This window comes from Mesitornis unicolor, unplaced genomic scaffold (genome assembly GCF_000695765.1).
Source record: "Mesitornis unicolor isolate BGI_N332 unplaced genomic scaffold, ASM69576v1 scaffold15685, whole genome shotgun sequence".
NCBI lineage: Eukaryota > Metazoa > Chordata > Aves > Mesitornithiformes > Mesitornithidae > Mesitornis > Mesitornis unicolor.
This window is the reverse complement of record NW_010186331.1, coordinates 48,107-64,838: the sequence shown is the minus strand read 5'-3', so window position 1 is coordinate 64,838 and position 16,732 is coordinate 48,107.

The window sequence follows — 16,732 nt, the reverse complement described above, 5'->3', positions numbered from 1 at the left end:
ATATATTATAGTATTATTATATACTAATATTATATTTGGAGTTTATTTTTCCCTTTGCTTTTGAAGTTTCGTGGTGTACCTTACACGATGTAATTGTGCTGTCCCAGCCACTCTGAGAAACTCATTCTCTTCTAATCCCATCACACCAGGAGCTAAAGATGTAGGAAAAGTGTGCAATTTTATGAAATATGTAGTACAATTGTAGCAATTGGCAACATGGTAAGAATGGCGAACAGATCATCAGTCTAGCACTACTGATGCAGTAATTCATCCTTCTCTGTTGATAGTGCCCGAGTCAAGAAAAGCCTTATGTGTTCGCTAGAAGGAAGGTCGTCTACTAAGGCCCAGAAATGCTGTTAATTTGCAGGTTTAAGTCATTAAACAACCGTCGCTGTGTTCCTGAGAGGGGAAAAAAACCCAGAATGTAGACCCTGAACTTGTAAATATCTTGAAATTACCAAAATATGCTTTATTAAAGTAACAGCTATATGAAGATTACATACAGAAAACATAGGTTATAAACTGTCCATAGGCTGCAGTTAGTCCAGAGAAGTCTCTGGTAACCCTACACTGATACCAAATACAAAAGATATAAAGAAAAAAGATTGACATTTATAGCGTGCCCGGCTGATTTCTAGAACATCCTAAAAATTCACATCCTCAGTTTTTGATGTGCTCCCTTCATACTTCAAAATGAATTTCAGGGATGTTTCAAATGTGTTTTTAATTTACCGTATGTGCTTCGTTTATGTCATATCACTGCGATGGCATGTATGTGACATAGAGATTTTAGCCTAGAAAATAAAGATCTACTGGGGAGTAAGAAACCATGAAAGAACGGAAAAAATACTGAAAAAAGAGCGAGTGGAGAAGCTTGGTGCAAAGGAAGCAGCCTGGATTTGAGAGGATTCAGTGATGCCAGCCTGCCTTTGAAAGCTTGCTGAAGTGTGTTAGACAGTTGGAAACAGAGTTGTAAAGGGGAAATTTAATCTCCTTCTTAGAAGACAGCAAGATTTAACTGATGCTGGATAAAGGGGAACCTCCTGTGATGCTGGATGGCTAATTTTCACAGAGACTGTTTAATTCTGCCAGATATTGCAAGACCGCATTTGCAACTCTAGTAAATAGAAATCGCTGCTTGTGAAAATCCACTTAGAAAATGTTATTTTGGAGGGTGTTGGCATCTTACACAGCACTGAGGCTTCTTCATCCACTTTATACCTGACCTGCTAAACAACTGCAAGTTTTCCTTCATTCACAAGTAAGCTTTAGCTGAAGAAAAACCCCTAGCAATTCTTAATAAAATAATCAGATAAGGAAAGGCATAGTATTAAGATGAATGGTTAATATGTGGAAAATTATTCAAGATAAAAATATTCTGCCTGCAGTTCTATTAATTTTATCAATGCATATATAGTGCACGATTATGGGATATAAGAGTTCCATACACCCGTGTGCAGCAGACTGCACGGTATCTACCAAATCTTTACACTGTAAATAATTTACGTTTATTGCCAAGCAGAATCAGAATTTTCCAATCTCAGAGAAAAGTCAAGTCTTGTCAGCCCGTGATGTTGTCATTATTACTGAATGCCTAGGAACCATTTCCACAAATGGGAAGGTCCAGACATCCCACCTCTTCTTGGGTGAGATAAATCGATTGACTCCTGCAGCTGGTTTGCTCAAGATGCAGCCGCCTTTCTCCCACTTGATGTAGCATTTGCTCTGGGTAAGAAGAACAAAGAGAATACCGGTACTTGTTTGTGCTTTGGGCTAATCTAGAAAGGGTAGCATATCTTGTTTTATATTTTATATCCCCCGTGCTACTAGTCTTGCTAGCAGGGAGAAAGGAGGCGTTTTTCTACCGTGATACTCACAGTGCTTAATTAATACTCACCAGAGCTAAGCCCTGTAGAAAACCACAGATAGGGATTTTTGTTCTTGAAAAGAAGAGAGAGGCTGACTAACTCCTAAGACCCAAATTGCCGTGGGTGACGTGGGAAGTATGCATTTATTTCTGATGAAGATGGTGTGTTAATGTTTTGTCTGCCTGTGGGCTCGAGTTGGCTGTTCCGGTCTTTTACTCAGGAGGGACAAGCACATTGTGAAATACTGTGAGATAATATTGGATAGCTGGTCTTCAAATAGGATTAAAAGGCGTCATTCAGAACATAGAAGAGAAACCTATTTCAGCATGCAAAGCACACAGAAGTAGATTGCTTCATCTGCAAATAGTAAATATATATAGGTAGTTTACTTTTCCATAGTAAGAGTTTGCACGCTGCCCAGGGCTGGGATAGGCAAGTCCTGTTGAAGCAGTGCAGGGTGGCGATCAGTCCAGCCTGTGTCACTTCCCCAGTTTGAAAATCCCGTCGATGGAGCTGCACAGGAGAGCTGGTTTGACGTCAAAAGGTACGCACTGAGCTTGAATATCTGGTTTGTCTGCGGTACAAGGGCTGCCTCTGTAGTGCAGATTTCCTCTCTTAAGAAACATTCACTTCAAAGTCTTATGCAAACTACCACACTACAGCAGCAGCCACAGCAATACACTGCAGCTTTGCACCACCTGTCCACCTCGGGGTTCAAAAAGTACAGCCAGGAAGCACCAGGATTGCACTGGTGTGATATGTTCTGCCACTTCAAAAATGAAGACCTGGGACAGGGTTGGTGTAATGTCCAAAGGAGACGTGGATACAGAGATACGGCGTTACACTTTTAACCTGCTGTCAGCCCAGAAGGAAAGATGAATCTGTTTTCTTCGGGTTATCTGAGGTGCCGCTGCCTGACAAACCAGAAATGTCTCCCATTTATGCACACTAAGTGAGCACTAAGCAGGGCATGTCTTTATTAGCTCTGGGAAAGAGCTTTCATATTCTTGTGTTAGCAAAGGCTGGGATTTATTACACTGTAGTGTGGGAAGAAATTAGTCATCCATGATGGGAAGTAGAATATTTTCTCTTTCACATGGTTTCTCCATTTTTGCCTTGTAAGCCAGTAGCACGTTACTGCATTTTAGATGATGCATTTGCATTTGCAGCCTGTACATTTCCCTTGCTGGTTTTGCTCTTCCTTGGCAGATAAGAGGGCAGTAGATAGGAGAATTAAGGGGAGAGGTGGTGAGCACATCCAAAACAACAGCATGGGGAGAAGTGGTGTCTTTAGATACTGCCATGGCACCTGGATACTTGGGAACCTCATCCATACGTGTGAACTAAACACAGAAATGCCAAGGAACTTCTAAAGGGCCTGATTTACAAGTCATGTGTCATTTTTGCACTGAATAACTGATTTGTGTTTGCAGTTAACACCATTTGTGTCTGAGACAGCAAAGTGAAGTAGAACGCTGGGCAGTGCCTCGCCGTGTCTGATTTTCGGCTTTGGAACAGCTTGTTACACACCCGGTGTGGGCCTGGGCGATGGGAGTAAAGAAGCCCCCTCTCTTCACGTGCCCTACCAGCAGATTGCCTGGTCTGCAGAGCTCTGCTGCATCAGAAGTAGATTAAATCTTTATTTAAGAATCACAGGATGGCGATAGCGCTCTTAAACAGTAGCTGCTATTAAAGTGTCAGCGCTGCTGTCAGTCACCGCCGAGTACCTGAGTGAGCGCCGTTTCCCTTGATGCTGAGAATGGGAAATAGGCAGGCTGCTGCTTAAAGTGAACTGTTGTAAATGAGGAGCAGGGATTTAATCCTTTCTGATATGGCTTATTATCCATCTGTAAGATTAAAAATGTATGTTGTATTACTGCAGGGGGTGCACTGACCTCTAGATTTCATGCTTCTAGATTTTACTACTTCTTATGGATGTTAGGTTTATATTCCATATTTTGGCAATATCAGAGCTTAGTCGTACATGTGAAAGAAAATGTAAAGTTACAAATAACGTGGTAATTGTCCGTTTTATGAAAACTTTGGGGCTTTGTCTTGTGAGCATTGTGCAAAATGGCAGATATCGATATTGTAACTAATTATTCAATGAAGGATTTGGCAGGTCACTCAATGGGAACGACGTACAGTGGACTGGAATTGATCGCACTTCATTTCCCATCGATTGGCAGAGCAAATGGGAGCTCAGATGATAAGTTAGGATCACTGCCAGTCATTTTTGGGCTCGTGCCTTTTCTTTTTTTCTTTCTTTCTGTCTTTTTTTTTTCTTCTGAACGAGAACCCCCAGCCTGTTTGATGAAAGCGAACGTCCTCTGATGTTGGTGAATAAAGCAACGCGGAGTTTTTGTAGCTTCTGAGGGATGTGAGACTATTTCTGGCTCCATAATTGATGCTGCCGCATAGTCCTATAATCACCTAACCTTATTGAATTGTCCCCATGTGAAGATTTGATTTCAAATTTAGTAATCGTTATACATCATTTATTTTCACATAGATTACAGGTTCATCTGTAAAGTGACAGAATTTCACCCCGGAGCTCTGTGGATGTTCGGCTCTTCACTTTTCCTCTTTTTGGATATGCTTGTGACACTGCCAGCGTTGGTGATTTACTAGCAATTAGTGGGCTTCCATGACAGATTTATTGTAGCCTTCCGAAGAGTGATGAATCAGGGATGTGGCTACGAAAAAGTGGTTCCCTAGGATCTTTCTTTAATACAGGAACACAGAGCTAGATCCCAGGAAGAGCTTTGATATCTAAAGCAGGGCTTAACCCAATTTAAGCTCCGCTTCTAAACCTAAATATAAAATTACAGTTGAAAAAAATCTTTCCTTAGCTGCTGCCTAACCCTGAGAGCACATCAACCAACTCGCTGTTTCCTCATTTGAATTGCAAGGGAACTGGATGCCTACACTTCTTTTTCTGCATCTGCCACAGTCGTTGCCTGATTCCTGTATAGGGCTGCTCGGGAGCTGGAAATCAGGATTTCTTGCTCCCAAATGCTCTGCCTGGTTTGGCAGACCCACCCAAATTTCACAGAGGCAGCCATGCCCCTAGAAATGTAGCTGGAAGGGATGGAGCCGTTTCTCCCTATCGCTCTTGGCTATCAGATGTGAGGTTTTTACATACGTTCCAGTTCCCAGGGTTGTGTTATGTGGTTCCTGTCAAAAAGGTAACGTCCTGTTTAGGTTTTGGGATAGGGATTGATTCCTTTGGAAACGGTGAATATTCAAAATTTACCTAGTTGTGGCAGAACCAAATGTTTTTTGTATTAACAAGCTTTCTTTGGAAAATTTATTGATCTCTTCTTTTTATTTGCTTTCCCAGATGTCCGTTGCTCAATACCAATTGGAAAAATACATCATTTCGGATGGAAAACCATCCACATGCTAAACAAATATACACTGAAGCAAAATAAACTATTTTAATAACTTATTTTTTTAATTAAATGCAAACGTAGCATCCATTGCAGTCCGTTAAAGCAAACAGAACCCGCGGCGCGTTGAGCATGTTAAAAAGCAGATTTTTGCTGTGTTCACAATGTTAGACAATAATTAAAAAGGAAACCAGCTAAGCCTTCAGAACCCGTCCCCTTCTATAGAACGTAATTAATTTCTGTTTAATTACAGTAGTGGTGCTGTAGTCTGCTTATTATTTTTTGAGGGGTAGAAATCTTGCACTGTTGCTGTTTCTTTTGTGTTTTGGGAAGCGGAGCACATGGCAGAAAGGGAAAGATTTGGTCCACGCTCCAGCTGTGATGAAATGCTGACACCTCAGTGGAGCTTGGCTGCTCGTCCCTTCCAGCGTGGGTTCAGGATGATGGCTCCTCCAGCTGCGCTGTGCCCACGGCAGCACCAGTTCCTCCTGGGAGGATGTGGCCTTTTTCTGCTCAGATTGCAAATCCGGGAAATGGGCCTGACACAGAGCAGACACTGCCATGCTCAAGGTGAAATTCCCACTTAGTTCCCAGTGGTTTTCTGGATGTCACGGTGCCAGCTGTCCTCAAGGGCTCTCCTTTGCCAGAGGTTTGGACACTGCGGTCTCGCTGTGTCTGCAACCAGGCAGGCCACGTCAGGATTATGCTCTCATGCCATCTCCTGGCAGATTGTCACTGTTTGCGTCTCTCACGCTGTCTGTGTCCCTTCTGCCCTGCCCTGTCCTTCCCAGATGTGTATGTCACAGCATGCCAGCCCGGTGAGATCGGTGGGAAAGGCAGTGGGGCTGCAAGCGGCCTTGTCTGGGCACAGTTTGGGATTGGAGAGGACCCAGGACACTGCGCAGAGCCCTGCTGGGTCTGCTGTGGGGGTCAGATGTTACCCTGTGCAGGGTGCATGGGATAAGGTGGACACAACTGCTGCTCTCTGAGGGTGCCAGGAGTGGCAGGCAGTCCCAGGAGCCACCTGATGTATATAGGCAGCAGAAGGGCTGGTACCATCTTGCCCTGCCAGCGAGGCAGGGGCTTTGGGCAGCTGCAGGCAGAATCTCCTGGCACATTTGTCAGGAGGAAGGAGCCAGGCTCTGCTCTGGGATGTCCAATGGCAGGACAAGGGGCAATGGTCCCAAGCTGGAGCACAGGAGGTTCAAGCTGAAGATGAGGAGAAACTTTGTGAGTGTGAGGGTTCTGGAGCATGGCCCAGGCTGCCCAGAGAGGTTGTGGAGTCTCCTTGTCTGGAGCAGTCCCTGAGGGCAACACAAGGGCTATGCAGTAAAGACAGGGGAGTGAAGTGGTTGTACCTGATAAGTAGCTGGTCTTCCTCTTTAATTCCTTGCAGAAAGTTTCCCATACAAAAAACTGTTGGCACTTCAGTGTTTCTCCCCTACATGAAGAAAATACCCTGCAGTTTCTCTTGAGAGTTGAGATTGTGGCTCTAGAGATGTGTAGGTTTGTCAAATGCTGTGTGTGGGGGTGGGCATTATTTGGGGCAGTAAAGTTGGAAAGATGACCTACATGTTCAGTGCAGAAAAACTACTTTAGAATATGCCTGTTGCTCAGAAGAAACTGTTTGATAGAAGTTACTCACGTGAAAGAAGAGTCCTGGGCTGCAGCCAGGCGTGGTATGGAGACCTGAAAAGCAAGCACTGGTTACAGAATTTCACATTTTCTGCTGACAGGTATCAGTTAAATGTTGAGGCTTTCAGTAATGGTGACTTGAAGCAATGAAAGATTAAGAAATGCTTCAAAAGACCTCTGCAGCCTGCCACTTCTTGGTCATGCTGCCGTGGTCTCCTTTTCATTCTTCCATGACCAGCACCACTATCACCCATCTTCTTGTAGCATTTTGGGCTGAATTTTTTGACATTTAATGCCTCTGAAGAAAGTAATGCCATCCACCTATCTATATATTTTGCCTTGTTCTTACTTCACTTTGCATCCTGTTCCCATTGTGAAATGGATCCCAACAGTGATCGTGTGAAATGTTCTCCCCCCAACCCAGGAAGAAGTGAGCAGGAGTTGCTTCTTGTCACTGCCAGGTAAAATGCACTTCAAATGACACACACCACGTATCCAAGGAGTACAATTTAGGACTACTAATGTAGAATAAAAAGCAGATAAAATGCATAAAGTACCCACAAATCTCCCGGGACTCTGGTACTTTGCATTTCACCTCTTTGCAGGAAGGTTTTGTCTCTGCTGCTGCTCACTAAAAGATGGTTCCTTTTCTCCTGATTTCTGTGGTATTTGTTCATAAACCTACCTCTTGCATCCTCTCTGTGGCACACCTTTTACACTTCAAATTCGTTGACCAAATTTGTTGGATAACCATGGATTTAAGTTAAATCATTTCCCCAGTTATTGATCATCACTGAGCAAGGAATATTACTGAAGAGTGTTAGCCAGGTACCTGGGAATCCTACCTCACTCAAATCAGTGACAGCGAAACATAAATAAAAGCATTTATGTGCCACAGCCAGTAGAGGTGACACAGTTATAAGTGTCTGTGAAATACATAGATATGCAAATAGGCTTTAGTAGCAAGGTCTGTGATCAGCTGACTTGCTATCAGCTCTTTCCTGGCTCAGTTTTTCAAGGACTCCCTCTTCTCAGGGTCCCTTCCTCCCAGAGACACCTTCCTTCTCCAGCCAGCCTTTTTCTCTGGTTCCTCCAGAGATTCCCATTAACCTCATCCTTTTCACCAGAACTTCTTTACCCCCAGTTTACCCAGAAGATGATCGTTTCAGTGTTCTGCTATAAACTGAGGAGCATCTCTTCGGAGACAGACAGAGTGGCATCTCTTGTGCTTGATCATCTAAGCAATCCTTGGTGGTAGGTGCATTTCAGTGCTAAATGTTTCCATCCATGAGGAGTTTAATTTCATATTAACCTCCACACTGACAAATAGACTCGATACAAACATCTTGATTGGATAAATGTGTTTATTTGCTTATTTTTAGGACTGGTAACAGTAAACAAATGGAGAGACATGTTTGGAATGCCTGAGACCTCTTATAAAAAACCCCAAAAACTCGAAGAGCTGACCCCTGAATTCAAAGGATTATTTTTCAGATTAAGTTGTCAGAAACAAGTTCGAATTGTAGCGATACATAGTTGCAGATACAGATACAGATGTTTAAACATTTGTCTTCATGATGTTTTAATCTGGTTTTCGTCCAAAACTGAATATACAACTATTTTAGCCCAAAAACCACTCACTCTTTCATTGCTGCATGGGAGAATTTCCCTGTGACTTCCTGTATCTTGTGCCTGTTGAATGAAATGGATGTTTTGACCAGTTTTGCAGCCAGTACCTATATCCAACATCTGTCGTTCGTGTCAGTGCACCAGTGGATACAGAGGCTGCCTTGGGGTCCCGCTGCGGAGGCGGTACAGCTTGGAGTATTACTGAACCTGATTCATCCTCAGAAAAACATCTTACACGCGGATGCAGCATCCTCTGGCAATAAAAAATAAATATAAAAAAGTTAATCTGCTTTTGTTCCCAAATTTCTGATGTGCTGGGACAGCAGTAAGAGCATATAGAGCAGTCTGGGTTAATACAGAATAAGCTGATGAAGATTACGTGGAGCTGGCCACATGAAAATCGAGAGGCCTTAGAAAACACTGTGAGGCTGAACATTTTTGACAGCTTTTGAAACAAAGGCCTTTGGAAAAAAAATTTTTGAACAAAGACCTTTCAAAGGAACGAGGAGCCTTAGTTTTTATTTCAGTCTGCTTCAACAAGATGGAGAAATACAAGACAAAATGTATTTCAGAGAAAATCCTCTGTGGGTTCAGTAACTTTCTAATCAGACATTTGGTCTTAAATTTTATCTGGCCTGTTGCAGTGACTCTGTGTCAAAGTGAAGTTAAAACTGGGTGCCACTGGAAGGGCTTTCCTGCGTCCTTGCTATTGCCATCACATAATTGCCTTGTCGCGGTAATAGCCATAGTGAGAGTCTTGATGCATTTGGATGAGCCAAATTGTGTCTCAGAAAGAAACAAGTGTTTGAGTTTGAAAACAGGTGCAGACTTGAAGGATTGGGTTCGATTTAAAGCTGGGTGAGATTTAAAAAGGGACCCTGTAAGACTTGGAGGTAAAACAAAATCTCGCCCAGCCACGACGGGTGCAGAGAGAGCAGCTGAGTGCGGATTGCCATGACGCATTTAAACTGGAAGGATTTGCCAAAATACACCAAAGCAGACGACAGAACTTGGTGTGAAAACTTCCTGGAGCAAAAATCGAAACCATCCAATACCCTTTCTGCAGACTGCTGAAGTAATTCCCGTTGTTCTGACACTTCAGCGATAACCATTTGCATGCTTAAGACACCGCGCTTGTGGCTTTATTGCATTTCAGTGCAAGTACTTCAGCTGCAGAACAAAACTAAAGCAGTTTGATGTAATATGGATGTCTATTTGCACTCCTTTTAAGATAAACATTAGGCAATAACCATTTCTTTAGAGCCTGTGTATTGTTCATATGGTTCTCTCTCTTGTATAACAGCTCGTGTTCATCAACATGATACATTCCTGCCTGTTTTTCCAGTTCTGTCTTTCATTGAGGATATTCTTTTCTTTCTCTGATTGCTTTTTCTTCTTAGGCCATTACTCTAGTTGATAGCTTCAGGTTATCATTGTATCCCATCTCCCTCTCCAATAAGCCTATGATTGATACTAATCTTCCTCATGGGACACATTTATAGGATGCAGGATGGAAACTACTCTCTAAATCTTAGCTTTATATGTGCTGACAGTTCACAGGGTTGCACCTTAAATTCACTTCAGGTGGCTTAGGGGAAAACATCAGCATCTGGTAATCATGCTCCCAAATAAGACGAGAAATGCGCTCCATATACTAAAAGTTATCTTTGGGTTCACTCTCCTGTGCTGCTTCTGCTGGTGTTTTATGTAACTGGAAAGGGCTCGGTTTCTATAGGTGGTCAATGTCCTGTAACCAAACTCATGCCTTTTCTTTCCAGGGAGAGAAGCCATATTTTAATTAACCTAATGGAAGCTTTGACTAGCAGGCAGTCCCCTGAAAAAGAGTTAATGTGCCGGAAAACACTTCACACAAGCAGAAGACTCTTCATTGACTAATGTGCTTAACGGTACTTTTCCTAAGAAAATTATCCCACTGAAAGCTTTGTGGAGTGCATTTGTTTTTCTGGTTTTTTCCTCTCATAATACAGCCTCATGTTTTGAAATTGAATTAGATGTGTCTGAGGACCTTTTGAAAAGAGAACGATTCTGTTTTTACTACGCGTTTTGCAGATGCCCATCACTATTTTATCCTGGAAAACAAAAAATTTCCATTCCTTGGAGGAATAAAACCCAGGGTGCTGAGATCACTGCTGTGACGGATGCGTTTGCTGAAGTTTGGCTGTTTCACTGTTTCTACTCATCAGATATCTGAAGGCTGAGTCCAGTCATACAATTAACTGAAGAATCAGCGGGAAATGAAGATGCTAATGTTTCCACAGCATTTGCATATTCAAGCTCCACAGCCCAAGAAACAAAGAGAAGTAATAAGAAATTCATTTGTTTTATCTTTTATCTTTTTAAACAGACACGCATTTATCTTCATGAGCAGACTTGCCAGACCTTTTCTGAATTGCAAAGTTTTGCTGCAAACGCTTGTTATTTGGATTTGCATAAGGATTAACAATGTTGGCCAAGTGGTATCTCCTAACCCTTTCTGTTTACTTGAGCGATAGCAGTCACTGGGATACAGTTCTCAAGGCAATCGGTGCTTTTAGGTCAGTGGATAATGCAGTTTGTTTTCATGGGTGATTCTCTAATGTCGCTAGTTTAACAGAAATAATAAATGTATTTGCTCAGAGGCTTTTTTCCCCTCCCCTCTTTAAGAGCTCTCTGTACCTGCTAGCGTTAAGCATCAAAGAATGAAAATTTATGAAACTTGAGGGGCAAGCCTGAGCTGGCATGCAGGGTGTAGACGTTAAGCTACACTGCCTGTCTGAACAGACGTGTGAAAATGTCATGGTCAAACAAAATCACCTCTTAGATCAGAACTTGGCACCACAGAAGCAAAACTCCCCGAGGCTTGAGAAGGGCGTGTACCACAGCACTGAAGTCCAAAACTCTCTGTGTGCTCTAAGTGCTTCAGCCTGGGTTTTTGTTCTAGCTTTTGATACACAGAAGTGTTGCCTAAAATATCCCAATATGCATCTGAATGACTGTTACTGTTCAGAGAAGACAAGTTGGAGAGCATCATTTCATAGCGTGTCAGGTAGATGGGAACTTGAAAAACACCAAAGCAAACCCTTTGTGCTTGTATGCTTTTTCATTTTTGATTCTTTTCATATTATTATGAAAGTACTGTTCCAACATCAGTATATTAAAAGCAAAATATCAAGAAACCTGCATTATTTTCAGAGGATCATGTCTCCCAGAGTGCTTGCATTGTGGAAACCACTTGTGAAGAGCACAGCTGTGCTTCACTAATGAGACAGCTCCAGCCCCACAGCTCGCTGCACGGACTCGCCGTACAGAAGTTACTTTGCGAATGGGAAGCTTCAGGGTTTCTTCTGTTCTACTTTAAGGTGATTGTTGGGAATTTCTCAAAGAAAAGCAGATTTGGCCTTACAGTCATCAGTCTTCTAGGGAGAATATAACAAAAAGAGGCACACCAGTAGAAACAGTATGTATGGCTTGTTCATGAGGGATGGACATAATGGCAAGAGAAGGTTTATACCGGGAGCAGTGCTGAGTGATGGGGGTTCACAGGAGCTGGAGCAGCCATTTGTGATGTGCCAGCACGGGCTGGGGGTGTGGGGAGCTGCTGCTGAGGCTGGGGACAAGGGAATTGTCCTCAGAGCCTCTGGGAGAGCAGAACGGGGAAGGAGCAGCCCAGCCTGGCGGAGCAGTGCTGAGAAACCACAAAGCTGCTCCAAGCTACAAGAAAGTGGAAGTCAGACCTGAAGCTGCCAGGACAAAATACGGTATTTACTGGCAATGCATTAATTACTCAGTGTTGTTGCCAGTGCCTGATGACCCAGCAGTCGAGAACAAGCCATAAGTAATAAATTTCATTGAACATAGGGTTCATTAACATTACGTATGAAGTGCTGCTGAAGTTCTGTGCACAAGGCAGGGACCATAAAAAGTAAATACTGAGGTAACATACACTGTCACCAGCTTGCTGCTGGGCTCAGGTCAGGCACAGTGGGCACTGGGTAGGGGAGACATAAAACTCCTAGCAATGAAATTTGATTTATGACAAAATCTGCTTTATAACAAAAAGAGCAAGCTAGACTGGTCTGGAATAAGCTCACTTTCTCCTGAACCAGTAAGACTGTTGCTTGTAGTGTTTATCTGTGCTTTTTCAACCATTCATACAGCCCTTTACTGAATTAATGCAATTGAAAATGGAAACAGTTTTGCTTTCCTGAACACCAGTCTTCTTAATTCTACCACTGCTTTAACTTCAGTGGCTGTTTGGGAGCTCTTGCAGAGGAGGTTGCTGGTTCAGTCAAATGGTTCAGGTAGTTCACACGGAGTGAAGAAGCCCCATAGCTTTTCATTCCAGATCAGACAGCAGACAAACCAAAGTGCTGTAGAGGTGCTGCAAGAGAAAAACAGAGCTGTCAAGTGCAGTATTCATATTTTGCACTTTCCGTCTCAAATGCTTAGTTAAAGGTCATTCATCCAGGAGGAATTTGGTTATTCTTTAACCTTTCTCAGTCTCTTTTGCTCTCTCCCCATATACTTTGAAGTTATCTAATATTTCGAGATGTATCTGAGGAATGCTGGTGTTCATGAACTGACAAGTGGTCTTGTTCTGCCAAACTCAGTAATGAGCTGCTCTTCGCTCCACACAAACTTTTTTTCCTTTTCTTTGTTGACCAGGTCATCGTGGCCAAGATAAAATACTCTCTTTTTTTTACTATTATTTATAGAAGGGAAACTTTTATACTACTGATAATGGAGTGATCTGAACCCAGGGGTCTTAAAAAGAAATAGAAGAAAGTATAAGAGAAATGTTTGTTTTCCGGTGTTCCTGATTTTACTGGAGGGAATTGTCTTGTTTTCTAAATTTTGGCTTTAAAATCAAAAGGATTCTACAAGCAAAAAAAAAATAAATTAGAATTGATTGTTTGATTTCATCACAAAGAAAATAATTATATCTAAGAGGAACATATTTTGAATGAGGGATAACATTTTTCCATTGATTTTGTTTTTGAGCAATAAAGTGTTTGAAAACATTTTTCTCTCATTGGACAACATAGATTTTCAAGTCAATAACAGAGCAGATTGCCTCAAATTGGAAAGTACAGGAAGGGCTGTGGCATTGTTTTCTGTTTCTGTTTGCCTGTTGGTTGCTGTTAAACACATCAGATGTGGATGATGCAGCAGCTCTGCTTACCGGGCTGGAATCTATAGCAGAGAAAGTTGCCAGGACTCAGTTTGGTCCCTGACACTTACACCAGTGCAAGGTTGCCCTGTTATATGGGGCTCAGCAGAACCTAGCAAGGGTCACCTGCTCCCTTCGTTCCCTTGGGATAGCCTGAATATCCCAGAAAATCACCAGTTCATTTTGCCATCTTCCAGGGTTTTATGAGCTTGCTGTCTTGTAACAGCTTTTCTCCCTCTCCCCATCTGTATTTTTAGGTGACTGGAACTGAGAGGTGATTTGGGCAGTTTATTGAGTTCACTGCTGATGTGCCTGCTGTGTGCTGTAGCAGTAGGCCCATGCTCTGCCGTGTTGTGCAAGGTGCTGTACAGGTAGTTCAGGTACATGGGAAACTGGCTGCTTATTGACAAGGAGAACCATTGAATGTCAGCAGCTCTTACATGCACGACACGTTACGTTTCAAGGTAATTAATACAGCCCATAAAACCCACCTACCTTTCATGCTTAGCCCTTTTCTGGGCATTTTGAAGCAAGGGTTGCATCGCCTAGCTCAGATATAACTCGTATCTCATGAGTTGGCTTTTCTTTTTGGCTTGCCTTTTTCTTTTTTTTAACAAATATCACTGTAATAATTACTGTAACACAGAGCGTTCTGCAGAGTTAATGTTCTTCTGGCTTAATGGCCCCTGGTTATCCTCAGGCCATCAACTTTTCCCAGCTGGTCATCAATCCCAAAGAACTGCCTTGTGCCTCCATTATTATTGCTTAAGTAGATGACATTTCTGGTGCAACCGCTGCCTCCCAATGAGATGATATTACAGCCAATAGCTTTTTCGCCCCCCCTTGCTTTCAATATTGTCAAAGCATTATAAATAGCTGGTGGGAGAGCGTTGTGGCTGTTGGCGGTGAATTCCTCTGACGATTTTCAGGTGCGAGTGAGGTGAGTGAATGGGAGTTGCCTGGAGCAGCTGCATGGGCTCAGCCCCACGCGCCTTTCAAGAAGCAGCTGGGCACTACCTGAATGTTTCAGTCTGAAGATTTTTTTTTTCCCCCAGAAGGAACAGTTTTCAAACAAGATCTGGGACAGATGTTTTAGGGGGAGCATCGATGTTTTTCTAGCAAATGTTGACATCCCCTCCCTCACCCCCCTCTACCCAAGCTTCTTCAGCTCCTCTCATTCTTGCCCTTGTTTCCTAAAAAGTGATGGATTCTCTGGCAGACTTTTAAAAGAAACAAATAAGTTGTAGCTCAGTAGGCCAGAAACCAGCAGAGATTGTTTAGGTGAAATGTCTTGCTATGTGGGTATTCCAGCCCATGTGAGTTAACATCGGTGCTGACTGCATTTCCTTTAACCTCATTAGCACTTCATCTTGCTTTTCCAAGCATGATGGTGGAGCAGCTACTTCACCTTAGAGCCTTTTGCTGGGTAATTCATCAAAGTGGCAGATGAAAGCTGAAAGGAAAACGCATGTAAATAGTGCATTAGGAACCTCGGCTCACGAAGGCATGCACATTTCTACCCATGTCATTAGCTCTGGGTTACAGTCCATAGAAGTCACAGAAAAGGGACTTTGTTGTTTGGGGAGGATGGAGATACAAAGCTTACTGGTTGTATCGTTACGCAGATTGCATAGTTGAGTTATTTGGTCTTTAATTAAAAAGCACTTTGTCATTCATCATTCTCATAGAAAACAAGCTCAGGCTGCAAACCTATTACCTTCCGAATTAAAAGCAAGTTACTTAATACCTGCCCTTCAAATGCTAGGGGCCGAAACATTTTCAAAGAGGGGATTGAGATTATCTCAAATTTAGGTTGTTTTCTTTTCTGCTTCAGAGTTTTAAGCTGTGCCTCACGGCGCACTGATTTTTAGTCATTTCATTCCTGTGTACCTGTGGTTGATGCTAAGTGTAATTACCTGTCACCACAACTTCTCGGCGGTGCTAATAAACCCACCAGGTTCAGACGTGCAGACGTGCTGGCTGTGTTTGTAATGGTGTGAACAACGAGCTGCCACGCGGAGCTGCAGGGCTGGATCTTGATGTGCTGAGCCCTGGCGTCACAGATGGGTTCAGGGTGCAGCGCTCTTCAGAGCCAATGGACGCTGTCACCTCCTGGGTACACGCAGGGTCAGGCCAGTGCCACAGCGCAGGAGGTGGCTGCTCTCAGCGTGTCCTGGGTCTGATTTGGAGCCCTTGGGATTAAAGCAGCCTGTTATCAGCAGGGAGGTATCAAGGGCCATCTGTTATGGTTAATGACGAAAACACAGTTCTGATGGCCACCTGTAGGGCAGATGAGTAGACCAAAAATGGCCTTCTGAGGAACCTCAGACCCGTGAGCAACCACAATGCAGTCCATTTGCCTTTTATTTGGTGAAGAAACAGTAAGATACACTTTGTATGTCCTGTAATCTGATGTTAAGGCTCTTACATGTTTCATGGAGGGCCACCAAGGCCTATCTTCAAACAGTATTTACCTTCTATTTTTGTTAGAAAGGAGCAGTTTGGCATTACTGGTTACAGAATGACAGAATGTGAGGAGCTGGAAGGGCCCTGCAAAGCTGATCCAGTGCAACCCCTGCCACAGCAGGATCACCAGAGCAGTCACACAGGAACACGGCCAGGGCTTTGGGTGTCTCCACACAAGGACACTCCACAACCTCTCTGGGCAGCCTGGGCCATGCTCCATAACCCTCACACTCACAAAGTTTGTCCTTATGTGGGAAAAAAAGTTTGTCCTTATGTTACCCTTTGCCCCTTCGAAGTTCTCATGGTGAGCAGCAGATAAATGTACATGCTCCTGTCCCTGATCTTTATATTGGTGGCATACATCAGTAATACGATTTAGAACACATTTTCATGTTCTGGAAGGCTTTTTTTACTCTCCTGATCCCATTAGGTCAGGCACTCTCTGACCAGGCCCCTCCTGTTGTAGTTTACTGGGTAACTTCTAAACACGACCTGGCAAGCTAGAAAAAGTTCAGTGCACTAAACTCATCATGATCATGTAAAATAGAGACATTAATGACCAGCTCTGACTG